The 19,580-nt window shown below is 41.0% G+C and overlaps 1 protein-coding gene across 1 annotated transcript in view; it reads right to left on the bottom strand.

Moving 5' to 3' along the window:
- SLCO3A1 (solute carrier organic anion transporter family member 3A1) overlaps positions 1 to 19,580 on the bottom strand; it is a 490,487-nt gene that overhangs the window by 257,708 nt on the left and 213,199 nt on the right. The gene's annotated exons all lie outside the window — the stretch shown is intronic.

Here is a 19,580-nt window from a genome sequence, read left to right as displayed (position 1 = left end):
GAACGGAACCCTACGTGGGGTTTCGTCCCGTACTTCCGTTCTGCAAAAAGATAGAACATGTCCTATCTTTTTGCGGAACGGCCGGATCGCGGACCCATTCAAGTGAATGGGTCAGCGATCTGCTGTGGCTGTCCCACGGACTGTGTTCGTGCATTGTGGCCCGCATTTTGCAGGCCGCAGCACGACCACGGGGCGCACACGTTCGTGTGCAGGGGGCCTTAGTATGTCATCTGCTAACCACCACACATACAGCTCAACTACACCCATACAGCTTTGCTAGGCCCATACAGCTCTGCTACACACACAGACACACACACACACATACACTCTCTTATATTTAATTTAAAAAAACTCACATTTCCCTGCAGTAGTGCTGGCTGTATAGTTCTTCTGTTCTGGCTCCTCCCATTGATGACATCATTAAAGGATATATGGAGCCCTTTTTCTATACATTGCTGAGATGCTCTAGTAGCAGCCTCTGGATTTTTTCTCTTTTTCGTTAGTTGGGGAGCTGACGGGCTTCTTATCTCTGCTCTTTGACATTATAAACAGTCATCATAGCTCAGTTCTTATCTTACTGATGTGGCTTAAATAAGTGTATATGACCTCTTAGTAGTTAAGAGATAAGGTTTATTAGATAACCGGGACAAAGTGAAAGTGAAGTACCAGTCACACAGTGAAAAACAAAACTGTTAACCCTTTGTGACAGAGCGGCTCAATATTTTTAATATAGGCCAATTGAAAATATGATTTTTAGCCAAAAATGAGTAAAGGTGTACATATCCCTTAAGTCTCAGAAAACCCTTTTAAGAGAAAAAAATAAATGTCAGTTGTACTTTAATAGTTGTAGAAGATATTTTTAAGAATTTTCCAATAAAGAAGTGAAGAGTGCTGGAGATTTTCCATTTGGAATTTGTTGGCATCTATAGATGATACTGGAAAGAGGACTTTTTGACAGCCAAACTGTAAACAAAATGCCAGATTTTCTTCACCCAGAAACAGATATTTCATATCTGATATCATGGCAAAGCAGGGAAAGTGACATTGTTAGCAAACATTAGTAATTGGCTGTCATAACAATGTTTTCGGCTTACGGACCGAAAGTGTTACAGTAACCCCATCCTGCCACAAACTATGGTACATTTCATACAAAGAAGTGAAATGTGTTGGCAAGACGCAGTGCATTTTGTCACCTGGTTTGCAAGGATAAGGACGTGGATCAAGAAGAATAACATATTTCTCTAGCGGCACACTTACACGGCCTCCGTGCAGAATGACTTACTGTGATAGGATGCTTAGTTCTTTCTCAAGAGTAGAAAGCCCTACTAAAGGGTTTACAGTTTGGCAATATTAATATGTTCATGAATGCTGCCTTTAGTCCTGCTGCTTTATAGCACAACTGTGTGGTGGTTAAGTGACCATATGGGGCTGTCAAATCCATGCAGTGCAGTACATACTGTATATAACATTATTACATCACCTGAATAATTTGAGGAAAGCTTACTTAGCTTAGAGGTTAAAGAAACACTTCAGGCAGATCTTATAATATAGACTAATACTGTGTATAGGTAATACAGGACTGGGAGAGTAACTTATTATACACATTACATATACTATATAGCATCAAAATAATACAGATTAATAAGCTCTTCAAGTTACATGTACATAGTGTTAATTGCCTACCCCCTTTCTTACTGTAACGGTCACGTCCACACACACACAGGGGAAAGGATAGTGACCACTGCGCTCCACCCTCACCCCTGGCCCTGCCTACTTGCCTCACGAGTCCTGATGACAGGGGACAACTGGACGACAGTCCCTAACTTAGGATACGTGCAGGGAAGACAGACAAGACAAAATACGGAACATGAACGGACCGGGTCAGAACCAAGAGAGCTACGCACTACAAAGGGTTAAGCAAAGAATGGTCAGGAGAAGCCGGGGTCAAATACCAGGAGAGTAGAGAAGTACAAGAGGAGTCCTAAGAGAGTAATCAGGTGGGAGTCGAGGTCACAATACCAGGACGGATGCGCAGTACAGGAGGAGCAGGCAAAGGATCGTCAGGGAACGGAATCAGGTGAGTATTCAGTAGTCCAACAAATAGCCAGGAACCTAGAAATTAACAGGCAACCTGTGGCTAGCAGGCTGCCTGTATTTATAGTGGGGAGTGAGGGTCATGTGACGTGGCCAGCCTACCATGACCTACAGACCAACCAGTTGAGCACCGAGTGATCAGCTCGGCGCTCAAGGCAGACTTAGGAGCAGGGAGCCACCCAACAGTAAAGCTGCCCTGGGAATGAGGTCAAACACAGATCCTCATTCCCAAAGGTAAGCAACAGTTCGGCGGGCAATGGGGGAGCGAGTGCACCTTCGGAACCCCGTTACACTTACAAGCTACATGTCTTGAACACACTGAGGGAATTTATTAAGACTAGCATTTCTGGCAGTGGGTTACTGCTGCTTAGCTCCCATTGAAGTGAATGGGAGCAGGGCTCAGTAACCCATCATGGCTACTACACTTTGAACAGAGCTGTGCTTCCTGTTGCATTCACAATCTTAGTTCCAGCATCAGAGACTGTAGGTAACAGCTAATTGTTGGGGGTGGAAGGTGCTGAGCCCTCACTTATCAGATATTTATAACCTATCCTGAGAAGTCATCAAAATCAGAAACCTGGAAAACCCCTGTAATAAAAACCTAGATAGCATTTGTGTACCTCTGTGCACCAATTTTCTCACGCACAAATTGTTAAATGTGTTGGGCCACACCGGACCCCATGGTTGATTATGAAAACTAAAAATAGGAACCCCGATGTGGGATTGACAAAATCAAACAAAAGGAAATGGTGGAGATAAATAGATTCAGCACCAGCCGCAACTGACCTGAAACTAACCTTGAAGTGTTCTTCAATTATATATGGTAAAAAGTTTAAACCTGAAAGTGCTGGCTCCTTAAAGAGAGATGTGGGAAGAGTTGTAGGGAGCAATGAGGAGAAAGTGAAGCTATTACATTTTTTTCCCTCCATTGTATTAACTAGAGATGACCAGATTTCTCCAAAATTCGATCCGGTCGCTTCGACAAATTTTCGATACAAATTAATTAGTGGCAAATCGCGTTAAAATACAGCTATTTTCTGGCTGCAGAGAGCCTGCTGTGGTAGTGAAACAATACTGTGAGTTAGGGCTTATGCACATGACCATATGGCTTTTTCAGTGTTTTGCGGTCCGTTTTTCGTTTCAGTAGTGGTTCCGTTCCATTTTTCCGTTCCGTTTTTTCCATATGGCATATACAGCATACAGTAATTACATAGAAAAAATTGGGCTGGGCATAAAATTTCCAATAGATGGTTCCGCAAAAATGGAACTGATATGGAAGACATACAGAGTACATTCCGTATATGTTCCTTTTTTTTGGCGGACCCATTGACTTGAATGAAGCCACGGAACGTGATTTGCGGGTAATAATAGGACATGTTCTATCTTTGAACTGAACGGAAATACAAAAATACGGAATGCACACGGAGACACTTCAGTTTTTTTTGCTGACCCATTGAAATGAATGGTTCAGTATAAGTAACGCATACTGAACTAAAAAAAACGCCAGTATACTGAACGCAAAAAACGTTTGTGTGCATGAGCCCTTAGTATGAAACGCAGATGACAAACGTCGCTCTTAAAATCACTGCACACTTCACTTCTTTGGGCAGTTACGGGGCACAAAACTAACCAAATAACTTGTGTGAACTCAGCCTTACAGTTTGAAGTTGGCATCAGGTATAAAGAACTGTGCAGAGGCCCAAAATCCTACTATAGCGCACTTATTTTACACCGTCGTCAGCTGATTCCACTTAGATGTCTACAAACCTGTTCTATTAAATACTTATACAAGTAGAGCCCCCTGACAGAGTGGAGAGGGTGTCAGCAGTAAGTTTGTGTTAACGTCACTGATTATTTTGCCTTTCCTCTTATCCTTCAGAACAATAACCCCCCAAAAAACGGATCCTGTCTGTTGAGCATCCGCCTTCACTTGGTCAGCATTTTGTCAGTAATCCATCAGTATTGCTAATGCCCAAAAAAACAGGAGTGGATCCAAAACAGATGACACGTGACATGCCCTGCACAGGGGAGGGGCACAGGCCTAAATGTTTCTGGCGCAGGCACAGGTTGTAACAGAGTAAGGGGGGTGTGGCCACAGGGGTCCCTTTGAGAGGCCTGAGCTCCCAGTGTCAGCTAGCGGTCATGTCTTGACCAACAACCCAGCGGTTCTTGAATTGTTGACTCGATATTCGACTTTTTCGCAAGTAACATCACACTGATGTTGGTCAAGACACGACCGCTAGCTGACACTGGGAGCTCAGGCCTCTCGAACGAACTCAAGTAACCCCTGCTACTATGCCCCCTTACATCCTTTCTTTTTGCCCACTGCTAAACGCCAAAAAGAGGCTTTAGAACATATAACTGTGGCCGTGAACTGCAAATAATTTCTTTTTGCTACTAATACACGCCAAAAAGGGCTGCAATTTTCCCACTTCACCACACAACGGCTAATAAGCCTTTTTTCTTTTTCTTCACTAATACACGCCAAAAAAACGCTTTAGAACATATAAATGCGGCCGTGAACAGCAAATAATATACATATATATATTTAATTTTTATTTATTTTTTTGTGCCACTAATTCATGCCAAAAAGGGCTGTAATTTTCTCACTTAACCACACAAAGGCTAATTAGCCCTTTTTCTTTTTCCCCACTGCTAAACGCCAAAAAGAAGCTTTAGAACATATAACTGCGGCCGTAAATGGCAAAAAAAAAATATTTTTTGCCACTAATACATGCCAAAAAGGGCTTTAATTTTCTCACTTCACCACACAACGGCTAAGGCTACTTTCACACCTGCGTTAGGTGCAGATCCGTCTGGTATCTGCACAGACGGATCCGCACCTATAATGCAAACGATTGTATCCGCTCAGAACGGATCCGTTTGCATTACAGTTGTGGAAGTGGAGGCACCCCGAAACGCGTATAGTTTGGTCGGAGTAGCAAGCAATATACCATCATGGACTGTACCGCTTTTGGTTCATAAGAAGGCTTCTTATAGCGTACTTACTGATGACCCCGGAACAACAAACATTCTCCCATGCATTGACTTATCTGGTAATGCGGAACTAAGTATTCAATTCCTCCTAGCTACGATCCCCTGACTACGGAAGTGCAATCACGTGAACACACTTAGTCACGTGAACCACCGGCAAGTCACGTGGGACGGCAGGATCGCGAGACCACACGGGACGTCGTAGTGAGTCCAGACGATTGAGAAAGAGAAAGAGGAGACACCCGGCAATTATCCCCCTACCTGGCGGTAACGTACAGCATTCCAGTGCCAGTCCAGGCACTTGACCATTATTGAATCATCGAATGGTAATGTATTACGTCTGTACCATACCACTCTGCCAAAAGATGGTCGCATTCTATTGACTTGGGCATATATTTATTTTACAAGTGAGATTGTCTGGATGGCATGTTCTCATCCCATGCAAGTTGCATGAGCTAGTCCATAGGTCATTTTACAGGTGCCACTGATTAAAGTGACTTTTTTGGATCCACCTACATTTGGGATCCCTACGCAGTGTGTCCCCATATCAGGTGTTACGTCATCTATCCTGATTTATAGGGACCCACGAGCCATTCATCCACCATTCCTACTATCTCTGGCTATTGAACAGAACTTTATGTGTGGTGCTATTTGTTTTTATTTTTTTTTATCTTGTTATTATTATGTTCCTTACCTAGGTTTATTGTTGTTTATTAAATCATTTTAATTTCACACTCACTTTGTTGTCTGGGGCCCCTGATATTTGAGTGCCCCGCCATACAATATATTCATTGTACACAAACATAGAAGAGGATTCTATACGGTAAGAGCAGTGAGACTATGGAACTCTCTGCCTGAGAAGGTGGTGATGGTGAATTCACCAAAAGAGTTCAAGAGGGGCCTGGATGTATGGGTTATAGTTAAGAAGACTTCTAGAGATGTTGTTGATCCAGGGAATTTTTCTGATTGCCTGATTGAAGTCGGGATGTTTCCCTAAAAATTCAACTGGCCCACGACGACCAATCCACTTTCCAGGAAACTGTTCATCTAGCTGGCACGTTCCCTGAGTTTTTCCAGCAAGATGGTGCACCACCACATTATGGGTGTCAGATCCGAGCATTCCTAGATGAACAGTTTCCTGGAAAGTGGATTGGTCATTGTGGGCCAGATGAATGGACCCAAGGTCTCCCGATCTGACCCCCTTAGACTTTTATCTTTGGGGTCATCTGAAGGCAATGGTCTATGCTGTGAAGATACGAGATGTGCAGCACCTGAAACTACGCATACTGGAAGCCTGTGCTAGCATTTCTCCTGCGGTGTTGCTATCAGTGTGTGAAGAGTGGGAGAAGAGGGTTGCATTGACAATCCAACACAATGGGCAGCACATTGAACACATTTTATAAGTGGTCAGAAACTTGTAAATAACTCACGAAAGAATAAAGTTACGTTAAAACCAAGCACACCATTGTTTTTCTTGTGAAATTCCCAATAAGTTTGATGTGTCACATGACCCTCTTCCTATTGAAAAAACGAAAGTTGGATTCAAAATGGCCGACTTCAAAATGGCCGCCATGGTCACCACCCATCTTGAAAAGTTTCCCCCCTCACATATACTAATGTGCCACAAACAGGAAGTTAATATCACCAACCATTCCCATTTTATTAAGGTGTATCGATATAAATGGCCCACCCTGTATTCTAGACCACAAACACTGTGGGGGCCGTTTACTAAAGATCAGCCTTTGAACTCATGCAGATGACCGTTGTGTGTTTTGCGGTCCGCAAATTGCGGATCTGCAAAACACGGATGGCGTCCGTGTGTGTGTTCCGCAATTTGCGGAACGGCACGGACAGCCTTTATTTATAACTGCCTATTCTTGTTCGCAAAGCGCGGACAAGAATAGGACAGGTTATATTTTTTTGGCGGACCACGGAACGGAGAAACAGATGCAGACAGTACACAGAGTGCTGTCCGCATCTTTTGCGGCCCCATTGAAACAACGGCCGTGTGCATGAGGCCTTTATCATGACAGTAAGGCCCCTTTCACACGAGCGAGTATTCCGCGCGGGTGCAATGCGGGAGGTGAACGCATTGCACCCGCACTGAATACCGACCCATTCATTTTCTATGGGGCTGTGCACACGAGCGGTGATTTTCACGCATCACTTTTGCGTTGCGTGAAAATCGCAGCATGCTCCTCTTTGTGCGTTTTTCACGTAACGCAGGCCCCATAGAAATGAATGGGGTTGCGTGAAAATCGCAAGCATCCGTAAGCAAGTGCGGATGCGGTGCGATTTTCACGCACGGTTGCTAGGAGACGATCGGAATGGAGACCCGATCATTATTATTTTCCCTTATAACATGGTTATAAGGGAAAATAATAGCATTCTGAATACAGAATGCAAAGTAAAATAGCACTGGAGGGGTTAAAAAAATAAATAAAAATCATTTAACTCACCTTAATCCACTTGCTCGCGTAGCTTGGCATCTCCTTGTGTCTCCTTTGTTGAAGGACCTGTGGTGAGCATTAAATACAGTTACAGGACCATGTGATGACGTCACTCCGGTCATCACATGGTACGTCACATGATCTTTTACCATGGTGATTCACCATGGTAAAAGATCATGTGACGTACCATGTGATGACCGGAGTGACGTCATCAAAGGTCCTTTACCCAGGTCCTAAAGAAAGGAGACAGAAGCAGATGCCGGCTGCGCTATCAAGTGGACTAAGGTGAGTTAAACATTTTTTTTATTTTTTTTTAACCCCTCCAGCGCTATTTTACTTTGCATTCTGTAATCAGAATGCTATTATTTTCCCTTATAACCATGTTATAAGGTAAAATAATACAATCTACAGAACATTGATCCCAAGCCCGAACTTCTGTGAAGAAGTTCGGGTTTGGGTACCAAACATGCGCGTTTTTTCTCACGCGAGTGCAAAACGCATTACAATGTTTTGCACTCGCGCGGAAAAATCGCGGGTGTTTCCGCAACGCACCCGCACCTTTTCCCGCAACGCCCGTGTGAAAGAGGCCTAATAGTGAGAATACTTATTAATAAATTTGTTGCATCTTCTGCTATCCATGCAACAGAAACTGAAATAATTTCCACCTAGGAACTGGAGTAGATTTTAGTTATAATTTGGCTTAGATTACTGCAAATGTGCTGGGCTGCAGTGGCCCCATCCCTTCCAGTAAGCTCCACTGACATTTGAAAATAGTGGAGAGACCAGCGGTAAACACAAAACGTTCTTTTTGCTAAATGTTGCAACTTTTTTCTGTGAAAAGCTTTGTAAATGACCCCTTGATTCATAAAATGTTATATATGTTACTCATTTAGTGAAATTATATTATTTAATTTAGAAACAACCATGAAATTCCAGGGAGAAAGAACAGTAGTAACATAATAATCTTCCATTCACACATCAGTATTTTTCCTTTCCAGATTTACGTTCCGTTTTTTTGCGGATTCGTGTTTCCGCCAAAAAATTCTGTTTTTTACAAATGTGCATCTGCATCCGTTCTGTGTTTCCGCAAAAATCATGGAAGGAGGAATACATGTTGCTAGGGTACAAAAAAAAAGATGTTTAAAACAGAGGACATGTGATAGTACAGGCGCCATTTTATTGTGCTTTTGGTGTCGTTCAGAGCTGTGTGAGAAACCTTTGCTTGGCTGGCATTGTTTTATTCCTATTTCTTAGCGATCATCATGGCAGAAGATCTTATGAATGAAGTACTATTTCACAGGATTCTTTCTTGGCGATTCGGATTTGAGTCAGCGATGCTGGACGAAGAACCGGGGAGGAAGAGGAGACGGCAGTGGGTCCATCCCATTGTTGCTCAGCGCCTTCACAAAGGACAATTTCATACCTTGTATAACGAGCTGCGACGTGACCCATCAAGTTCAAGAACTATTGGTGGATGTCCATGGAAGCATTTGAGCACCTGCTCGTCTGTCTTCACCCTGACCTGACTTTCATGGACATCAGTATGAGGTGCAGAGCAAAGGTTGATGGTTATCTTGAGGTAAGAGAATTTTATCTTTTTAAATCAATACTATATATTGAATATTAAATTATGTAAATAATTGTAAAAACATAATTTTTAAAAAAAAATTTTAGATTCCTTGCAACCAGAAACTTATTTGCATCTTTGCATTTCGAGTTTCTCATTGGGATCTCAACAATCTCTGGGATCGTCTGTCATACCTGCAAAGTCATCTGGCAGAGAAGCGGTGATGCCCACCCCCAAGACGGAAAATTGGCATGTATTGCAAAGGAGTTTTACCAATCTGCGCAGTTTCCTAACTCCATTGGGGCACTGGATGGAAAACATTTGTGTAAAGAAGCCGCCACACTCAGGATCCTGGTACTTCAATTACAAACAATATTTTTCTGTAGTGCTGATGGCCTTGTCTGAGAGTAATTACAAGTTTGTAATTGTTGATATCGGGGCCTATGGGAGCACTTCAGATGCCCGTGTCTTTAGTGCTTCCAGAATGGGTGTCCGCTGGCTCCATTTGTTATCGTGGCAGATGAAGGATTTTCATTTTCACTTCACCTGATGCAGCCCTTCCCTAGACGCGATCTGGATGACCGGAAGCGCATCTTCAACTATTGATTGACTCGTGCCCGTCGGTATGTGGAGTGCGCTTTCGGAATACCATTCACAAAGTGGAGAGTGTTCATGTCATTCATACAGATAAATCCAGACAACGCCACCCTGGTTATACAGGCCTGTGTACTCCTACACAACTTCACCAGGATTCATGATGCCTCCACAGATGCAGAATTGGGCCTAAATATAACATCTTCTGTCATTTTAGACCTGAGTCGGCCTGTGCGCCCTGGAACAGCTGGACTAGCTGTTTGGAAACTCTATTCCGACTACTTCTGCAGCCCTGAGGGGGCATTGTTGTGGCAGTTGGACGCCATCCGTGGAAGTCGTTGATGTCAGCTGGAATCTGGTTTAAAAATTGTAATTTAAATTTATTTTTATTAGTTTAGTTAGATCCCCTATTGTTAGTTTAGATTAGGGACTCACAAGAGAATGACGACCCTTGACGTGGGCTTGCGGGCTGAGGTATTTTGTAAAATCCAAATTTTTATAATAATTTGGTGTAAATACCTTCTAAAACCTTATTTCTAATTACGTCTTTAAAAAAGTATTTAATCATTTTAATGTTTTTTAAAATTTGTGTCTGGGTTCACAGCTAAACAAGAACAAGTCCCATTTTTTTAATAAAAAATGGGATATGTCTGGAATCAGCTTTGAACTCGAACAACACATAACGTAATCAGGCCCGCAATCCACAAAGAATAAACTTCTTCGCAGACAAGGTAAGTATATAACATCAGCATTTGACGTCATGCACACAGCTGTTTTGCGGACGTTCCATGCATTGGGGTCCCCAAAGCACGGGCAACATCTGTGCAGCAGCCGGGACAGATCGAGACCCATTCAACTTGAACGGGTCAGTGCTCCGTCCACACCGTAAAAAAACAGAACAATTCGTAGTGCTTCCATGGGGTTCCGTGCCTCTGTTCCGCACCACAGATCCAGATTGCGGACCCATTCAAGTGAATGGGTCCGCAACGGTGATGTGGGGAGCACATGGCCGGTGCCAGGATATGCAGACCCGCTGTTCGTAAGCCGCAACGCGGGGCATGGCCAGCAACGTCCATGTGCATGAGGCCTTTTAAGGGGACGGCACAAGATAACTTCTACTGTTTGCTCAAGCTCAATGCTGCTCAAGCATTGGTGAGATGGAAAAAAATAGAAGTCATTATGTACCGTATCATCAAAAAGCTGATTGATATACTTTTGTAAAAAAAAAAATTATATGATTTGATAATGAAAAACAAATACATTTTATTAAAAAAATATTTATGAAAAATAAAAATACATACACAATTTTTAACATATAATAACTTTTAATAAAAAAAAAAAATACAATTCAAATAATTCCCAGGGCCAGCACAGAGATCAATCATAAGGGCCAACGCAGAAATGCACTGCGTTTTCCGTTCATCTGGCACACGATGAAAGGAAGAAGCAAGGCTTTTCAAAGCCACTTCATCCTTGCTGTCAGATCGATTCCGATTTAGATATTCGAGAACCATAGTATCAACATCTAAATCGGAATCGATCTTAGGACGTTGCCTTCGTCTGCCAGGTGAATGGGAAACCGGTGCTGCACCAACTGGCGTGCGTTCTGAGTTGGCCTCTATAATTTCTTCCTCCATAGCCTGTGCAGAAGGCATATCTTGATTTTGCTGTGAAGACTCCTGTTGCTCACTAGTAAAAGCATCTGCAGTTCTCTCCTCTTGTGGTTCTGCCTCCACATCGGTTCTTTGCTGTCTGGAGCCCGAATCTTGAGACAGATTGTCCACAATGCTGTAGAAGAAACAAAAATATTAATATTATTATATTTCAATTTATATAAAGTATAAAAAAAATATTTACATTTCTTACGTCCTTAACTCCATGACAGATTTTAAGAATTGCAGATGCCTTGTATATAGGTATGTTTTTTTTTTTTTAACTGCTGTCTCCACTGCACTTTTTAGCATTAATTTCGCTTCGAAACTGATCTCGGCATTTGTTCCATCTTTTTTGGAGTTTTTTGACTGAAATGATAATATTTAAAAAATTAAAAATGTATAAAATTTTATTAAAATTAACACGACAAAATATGAATTAAAGCTCAAAGTGTGAGTGTGAACATTATTCTATACTTCCAGATTGATAAAGTTCAGGGCCTTGTCAATTAAACTTTATTTAACATAATCATTTTGACATTAAATTGTCAGTTTGATTTCATATAAATAAAGTTAGAGAAAGACACATAGCTAAAAAAAAACAGGATGTCATGAGATCGGCTGTTCCGTGCACTGGAAACCACAATATCCGATCAGAAATGAACGGGGATTCGCACGCATGTCGAGACGGATCCAGACCCATTCAGCTTGAATCGGTCATTGATCCTTCTGCTTTAAAAAAAAAAATAGAATAGTTCTCTGGGGTTACGTGCCTCTGTTCCGCTCTGCATCCTTCTGGACTGCAGGCCCATTCAAGTGAATGAGTCAACATCCATGATGCGGAGAGCACATGGCTGATGCTTGCTGTGGCGAAACCAACCTCGCCACGGGGTGGTGGAGAAGCCTGGAGGCCAGCCTCTTGCCCCAGGATTATGGGCCCTCTCATCAGCCCATGCTAAACTTAAACCCCATGGCGATTTGAATGTGTTTGTGGCATCTGAGCGCTGTTTGGATATTGAGCACTCAGATCCAAGCCATCTGGGGATATGTTAAATGTCTATGTTTACTGTAATGGTTGGGACATTGTATATTTGAGTAGTGATTTCTGTCCTATTGTCTCCACGTGTGTATTGGCGATTTCCCTTTGTCCTGAGAGATAATTGAATTACTCCTCGGTTGTCTCCAGGACAGAAGACATTGTGTATTCTCCTGCCTGTGATAATTACATCAACCCATTGTGTAAGGTAATTGTATCACAGGCAGAGGGGAGGATTTTGCGTGGGCGTGTTTTACTGTATTGTACGTGTTTATAGGTTGTTCTTACAAAACCCTGTGGGTGGTACTAGTGTGTAACAATGTTATATAAGAACAATAAACACACAGCTCTGGCTGTCCACTGATTAACCCTCAAAACGGAGCTTGGTCTCTCTCGTTCTTGGGGGGATTCACTGTATGCTGTTAGAGACTGAATGCTAGGAGTGTAAGCCGCTTGGGTGCGTTTCTTATTCGTCTGCTAGCAGCTATTCGTGAGGTTCAGTTCGGGAGTTTGGAGCATTCCCTTGTATGCCGTAACACTTGCATATTGAGAACCCGTTTGTTTTTTTTGTCGCAATATGGAAACAACCGTGTGCTGAACAAAAGATCTCAAACATTCTTCTAGCTAAATAATTATATTTGTGAAAGAGGCCTATAAAAACTCAATTCATATAACTGACTTTTTATATATTGAATAAAATGTGGTTATTAAACTGTAGAAAAATAAATTACGTGTTAAAGACATTGGTTGCTATGCAATAAGTTACGCATTGCAGAAAGGGAATTTTAAATGTATGCAATGCAAGACATTTTCAGACTAGGCCTCTTGCACAAAAATTTTATAATTTAAAATATATACACTAAAGTGAGTGGGCATATGTCATGAAGAAGCATAGAATATGTGCAAATGAGTATATAAACTACAGTATCACTCAAATGTACTCTATCTATGCTGTTCCAGGACATATGGCCCACTCACGGTCTATATGTCTGAAGCAATACTTTAAAATATTTTAAAAAATTGATATACTCACTGATTTTGTTAGCTGAAGCCCACGCAGAAGGGACCAATTGGGCGGTGATCTTCTCCCATGACCGGTCTTTTCGGACACGGTCATGGTAATCTTCTGTCCTGGTGTCCCATAAGGATGGGTGCTCCTGGATCATAATTATTCATTTTTCATCCTCAAAGGAGGACATGTTTAACTTCTGTCTAGTACTCTGCTCTCCTAGTTTCTGAAGCATGTCACGGGGGGGGGGGGGCCTTATTTTTTTTCTATTTCCTGGAAACGGATCCGCAATTGCATATGACATGCGGATGACATATTGCAGCTTTCCGCATGTCATCCACATTTTTGCGGACCCATTGACTACAATGGGACCACGACAGGAATTTGTGGACTATAGTAGGACATGCTCAAATTTTTTTGAGGATCCGCATAACAGAACAGAACTGAACTACGGATGCGGACAGCACACTGAATGCTGTACGCATTTTTTGCGGGGCCATTGAAATTAACGAGTCTGCATTTCGTTCCGCAAAATTGGGGATTACAAGGTACGGACATGTGAACGGACCCTTATCGCCAAGTTAATGAGACAATGTTGTCAGGGATTGCAAAATGGAGTCATATGGTATATGTGCATGCAGTGCACCATTTTGTAAGCAGGATTTTATCCACGGGTGCTTCCAGCTTTAGATGCCTTATGCAAAATGTGAAATAATCTGATCTTCTCAAAAGGGAGTTTGTCACCGGGAAGTTCACTGTTAAACCAAGCAGTGCCCGAATGTAATGATACCTTTTACTGAGCAATCCGTTGCCTCATTCAATTTTAATTTATATGCTAATAAACAGGTAAGTGCACAAACTGCAGGCCCAAGCCAATCTGTGCACCCTTGCTCCTCCTGCTTCCTCTGCCAGCTCCTCTCTCTTTTTTCTGATTGACAGGGCCAAATGTGATGACTATTCAGGAACCTTGTCCTGTCAATGAAGAAGGAGAGGGAGGGGCTGGCAGAGTCAGAGGGGCCATTTCATCAATGTAAACTTCAAGCTAATTGGTTGCTTTGGTCAACTCCTTCACTTTTCCTTTCTATAAGTTGTGATAAATTCCCAGCATTTTATTATCAAAACAGACTCAACTCTGCTACGTCTGCGCAGTATGTCTTCCGCACTGGCGATCAAGATGGGATTATTCAGCAGTAAACATATATTGTCCCTGCTACTGCAGAAAATGTGTTTTTTCAAAGACTTCCTTAGAGAAATATTTCCTACCATAACCTTCTCTCCGGGCGCTGTAATATAATCTATTGGCAGTAAAAGGCAACTTGTTCCTATTATCTATGGTTACCATGATTTTCCACTTATCGTAGGCAAAGAGACAATGTTCGAAATCTAAAGTCGCTGTTTGCCCGGCGTTGTCATTTTCATACAAGAATTTCTTATTCCCCTGGATGCTAATGACACTTGAAAGTGAACGCTTTTATGGGCAGCATCCCAGCAGCGGCTGAATTTCCCCAGCATCACCCTGGCTGGCTGCCCACTGCTTTGTGTTGAAGTTTGAGGTGGCACGTGTCAGGGCTGCTCTGCAGGCCTACTATTCAGTGTGTGGCATTTCAATATCCTGGCTGTCAACATGTGGGTTAATTAACTTCATTTTGGGGCCATTTACAAATCATAATAGAATACAATTTAGTATTGTACAGTTAAAGGCCTGGCTTTCCATTGTAAATTCTATAGAGGCTGTGCAGCTGGGCACGGTTATTGTCAAGCGTGCCGTATTCCCAGGTTGCATTTACAGTACACCGTGCAGCAACTTGCAATTACCTTTCTATATCTGTTTGGCTCTGTCAAGACAACAGGCTGAAAATATATCATTAGTAATAAAAGTGCAGAGTTGTATCTGACCAGGAGCACTGCTAGAAATAAAAGACACAGAAAATAAAATATTAAATAAGTCTCAATAAATGACATATATGCATATACCAGAGTTATTTATGGTAAATAACCACATGGGCAAAAACATTAAGTACACCAACCTCCACATCCAAATTGGCAACATCTGGCTCCAGTACAACAAGGACCATGAAGGAGTACCAAAGCCCAGAACAAAAAAGAAATCATGAAAAAACTATAGGATATGGAGGGGAAAAAAAAATCAAAGCTTTCCAAAGCCCTCTGGATAAACCAATCACACAACAGGAAATAACAGAGAGGATCTCATTGATAAAGAGTTAAAAAGCCAGCGGCCCAGATGGGATCCTCCCATAAATGATAAAATACAGCCCACCGGGTATCCAGGCTGCAATAGTAAAACTCTGAGTGATGGCTACCTCCCCCAGAGCTGGAACCAAGGCCTATAACACCCATAGACAAGAGCGGGAACAGCTACAACCAGGCCAACTATCAATGGAAATCAAAAGATTTTTGCAACTTTTCTATGCAATAAAACTGACATAGAAGCATTAATAATTTCCTCCTTTTGTCTTGTTAAAAATTGTAATGATCTGGAAATCTGTTGAAGATCTAATTTTATTAATTACAGGCAGACAAATACAATTGAATGAATAATTAGACACGGTGAAACCTCTCCAAAAGACTAACTCTTTGAGAAGACCACCCCCTTCAACCAGACAAGATTTGCTGTGAAAGAGTTTCAGTTCCACCATAGACCAAGTATACCAGACATCTTTTTTGGGAAGACCACCCACCTAGAAACCCACTGTTCAATGTAATTATGAATGATTCTCTCAAAGAGTTGTCACTGTATTGTCACATTATAAAGGTAGTGGGATGATGGTGAATGCTTGTATAAATCTGATGAAAAATGTCTGTCATTTGCATGCTGTGCTATTTTTTTCCAGCTTTTTAGATGGAATCTGCAACAAAGCCTCCAACGCAGGTGTCAATACAGCCTTTGACAGTGATTTTTGACAATACTTCTCATAACCGAGAACAAATTAAAAGAGAAATCAATCTAGAGTAAATGTACAACCCCTTTGTGGGACAAAAATATATAGTTTAATATATGATCAGTAAAAAAAAAAAAAAAAAAAACAATTATAAAAAATGTAATGTTTTTATTAAATAAAGAGAAGATAATATAACTGATACAACCCATCAAATATTTTAACAAGTAATTTACAGTGTTTGCAGAATGATTTTAAAAAAATGAAAAAAATTAATTCCACAAAAAAACCTACCATAACAAAACTCCATTTGAAACAAAAGACAGCCTGTCACATATCAAGTCAATGTGAAGGAAAAAATAAAATAGTAATAGCTCTTGGTTAGTGCAGTGAGACAAAAATAAAAAAATGCACAGAAGGAATAAATGTTGGAATTTATCAAATTTCTAATCATGGTAAGGATGTAATCCCACAGATTCACTTTTCTCCTACGCAAAATTACAAATTAGAAATTATTGCAGATTAAAAGTGTAGCATGTACCATGTCCAGTTAGGTGGGTTCATCTGTCATTGAACCGCTTCAGGCAGGGAAATGATTTCCTCCCTATAGACCATCTTGGATAAAATGCATTACTCAAGAGCGGATGTCTTAAAGGCTATGCACACTTTCGGAGGCCATTATTATTTTTTATGATTGCATTTTACGCATTTTGGGCTATACGGTAAATCATTTTTTCAATTGGTCTTTATTAAAAATATTAAACTGCTCTGTCACAAAGGATTACCGTTGTTCTGCCACTTTTCTATACCCGGACAAAAGTCTATACCCGGAAGTGATGTAGCTGCACCGGAAATCACGTGAACGCGTTGGAATCAGCTGGAGGAGGGGGGTGTGCGCGCTGCGCAAGCTCATTCGACTAAAGTATAGTAATCTGGCAGAACACCGCGAGCCCGTAATCTACATTAATTTGTACGCTCGCCACGCTCCGGGCTCGGCCTCGCTGCGAACGGCATTTACTAAAACTAACTCTATGCCGCCATTGATAGTAAAGAAAGAAATGGATGGTAAAGAAAGAGATGGATGGTAAAGAAAGAGATGGATAGTAAAGAAATGGAGGGCTGGGAAAATGCAGGGGCGTTCTGCCAGATTAACATACTTTAGCCGAATGCGCTTGCGCAGCGCGCATACCCCCTCCTCCAGCTGATTCCAACGCGTCCACGTGACTTCCGGTGCAGCTACATCACTTCCGGGTATAGACTTTTGTCCGGGTATAGAAAAGTGGCAGAACACCGTAACTGTTTTTCTAGCTGTGTGACTAGTACTTTCACTTTCACTTTGTGCTTCCAATAAACCTTATCTCTAAATTACTAAGAAGTCATAAACACGTACTTAAAGGGAACCTGTCACCTGGATTTTTTGTATAGAGCTGAGGACATGGGTTGCTAGATGGCCGCTAGAACATCCGCAATACCCAGTCCCCATAGCTCTGTGTGCTTTTATTGTGTAAAAAAAACTATTTGATCCATATGCAAATTAACCTGAGATGTGTCCTGTCCCTGACTCATCTCACGTACAGGACTCATCTCAGGTTCATTTGCATATGTATAAAATCGTTTTTTTCCCCACAATAAAAGCACACAGAGCTATGGAGACTGGGTATTGCGGATGTGCTAGCGGCCATCTAGCAACCCATTTCCTCAGCTCTATACACAAAATCCAGGTGACAGGTTCCATTTAAGCCATATTCTTATCAGTAAGATTAGAACTGAGCTCTAATGTTTATAATGTCAGAGATGGCAGACCAGAGATAACGAACCCATCAGCTCACTGTCTCATGGACCAGAGAGAAAATGCAAATCCTGCTAGCAGATAAACTCAAAGTTATGCAGGGAAAATGGCTCATCATTTTTCATAAAGATCGATTTAAATTAGATTTTTAGCTCAAAATGAGAACAATGGAATAATAAAAAAAAAAGATTGCCTCCAAATCTGTACATAGCCTTAAACCCTTTAAAATTTTCACCTCTTTAGCCAGGACAATTTTCCCAGGTTTTGCATGTAAAAATAAAACCTATATTACAAAATAAAAAAATAATAAAAAAACACACTAACCCCTCATACCTATATATTTTATGAAAGTATACACCTGGCACATTATGCAAATGCCACTCAGCACTTTATATACACAGACGCATTCATGCAACTTCACATCCAAGTGTAATTTTTCATAAAAAGTTGATATCAGTGGGTAAAAGCGTGACCCAAGCCAAAAGCTATATGCACCATGCCTCCTTAAAATAAATGTTCAACATATCACTTAGACATTCATTTACGTGCACAAATCTTCATAAAATCACCAGAACTGGAAAGACCAAAAATCAGATTTTAAGATGAAAATTCTAAAATACATAACAACCTATAGGTTGTCTGTCCTAAAAACAGACAACCTGATGATTGCAACTGCCCTGTTGAAATGTTGACAACAATGTCAAACTTCATGTAACTTTGTGACCAACAGGAATAATTAACCCTTTCCCGAGCAGTGAGAAAAATAATTGGTCAGTTTTACCCTATAAGGAACACCGGAATCGCGTTTTTTTTTTTTTCCAATTTCACTCCATTTGGAATTTCTTCCAGATCCCCAATATATTGTACATAATATTAAAGGGTGGAATTAGAAAGTGAAACTTGTCCCTCAAAAAAAAAAAAAAACTCTGATACGGCTATGTGAATGGAAAAATAAAAAAAATATGGCCCTAGAAATGCAGCGAATGAGGAATGCAGAGGCCATGTAATATATAGTGATCATCTACTAAAAATGTATACTGTACATGACAAATAGTTTCTATGTTATCAAAATCAACATTTTTTGAGAGCGCAAAACATACTGTTTATAAAAATATTACCTACTACAATAATGTAACTTTGCAGCAAACAGTGATTATTGGCAAAAATTGGACAAAAATTCTAATTTGCTGCTAAAATACATTCTCTAGCAGAGTCTTTAAGCAAATAAAATACAATATAGTCTTTAAAAAAAACGGCAAGATGTTAGGAGTTCTTACATATCACATATGTCCACATTCAATGCTGCATATGATAAAAAATAAATAAAAAAAAACTCAGGAATGCACCAACCAACTTTTGGATGCAACTACCAGGAATTATGTAGGATACAGTTTTTCATCCCCCTATACAAACTATAATTGTAGTTAAAAATAATACATTTCTGAACCTAATATCATGCTTTAAAGAGAACCTGTCACTGACTTTATGCTCCCCTCAG

Source organism: Bufo bufo, chromosome 1, assembly GCF_905171765.1.
Source record: "Bufo bufo chromosome 1, aBufBuf1.1, whole genome shotgun sequence".
Classification (NCBI taxonomy): domain Eukaryota; kingdom Metazoa; phylum Chordata; class Amphibia; order Anura; family Bufonidae; genus Bufo; species Bufo bufo.
Note: the sequence above shows the minus strand (reverse complement) of the source record. Positions and strands in the feature narration are given on the sequence as shown.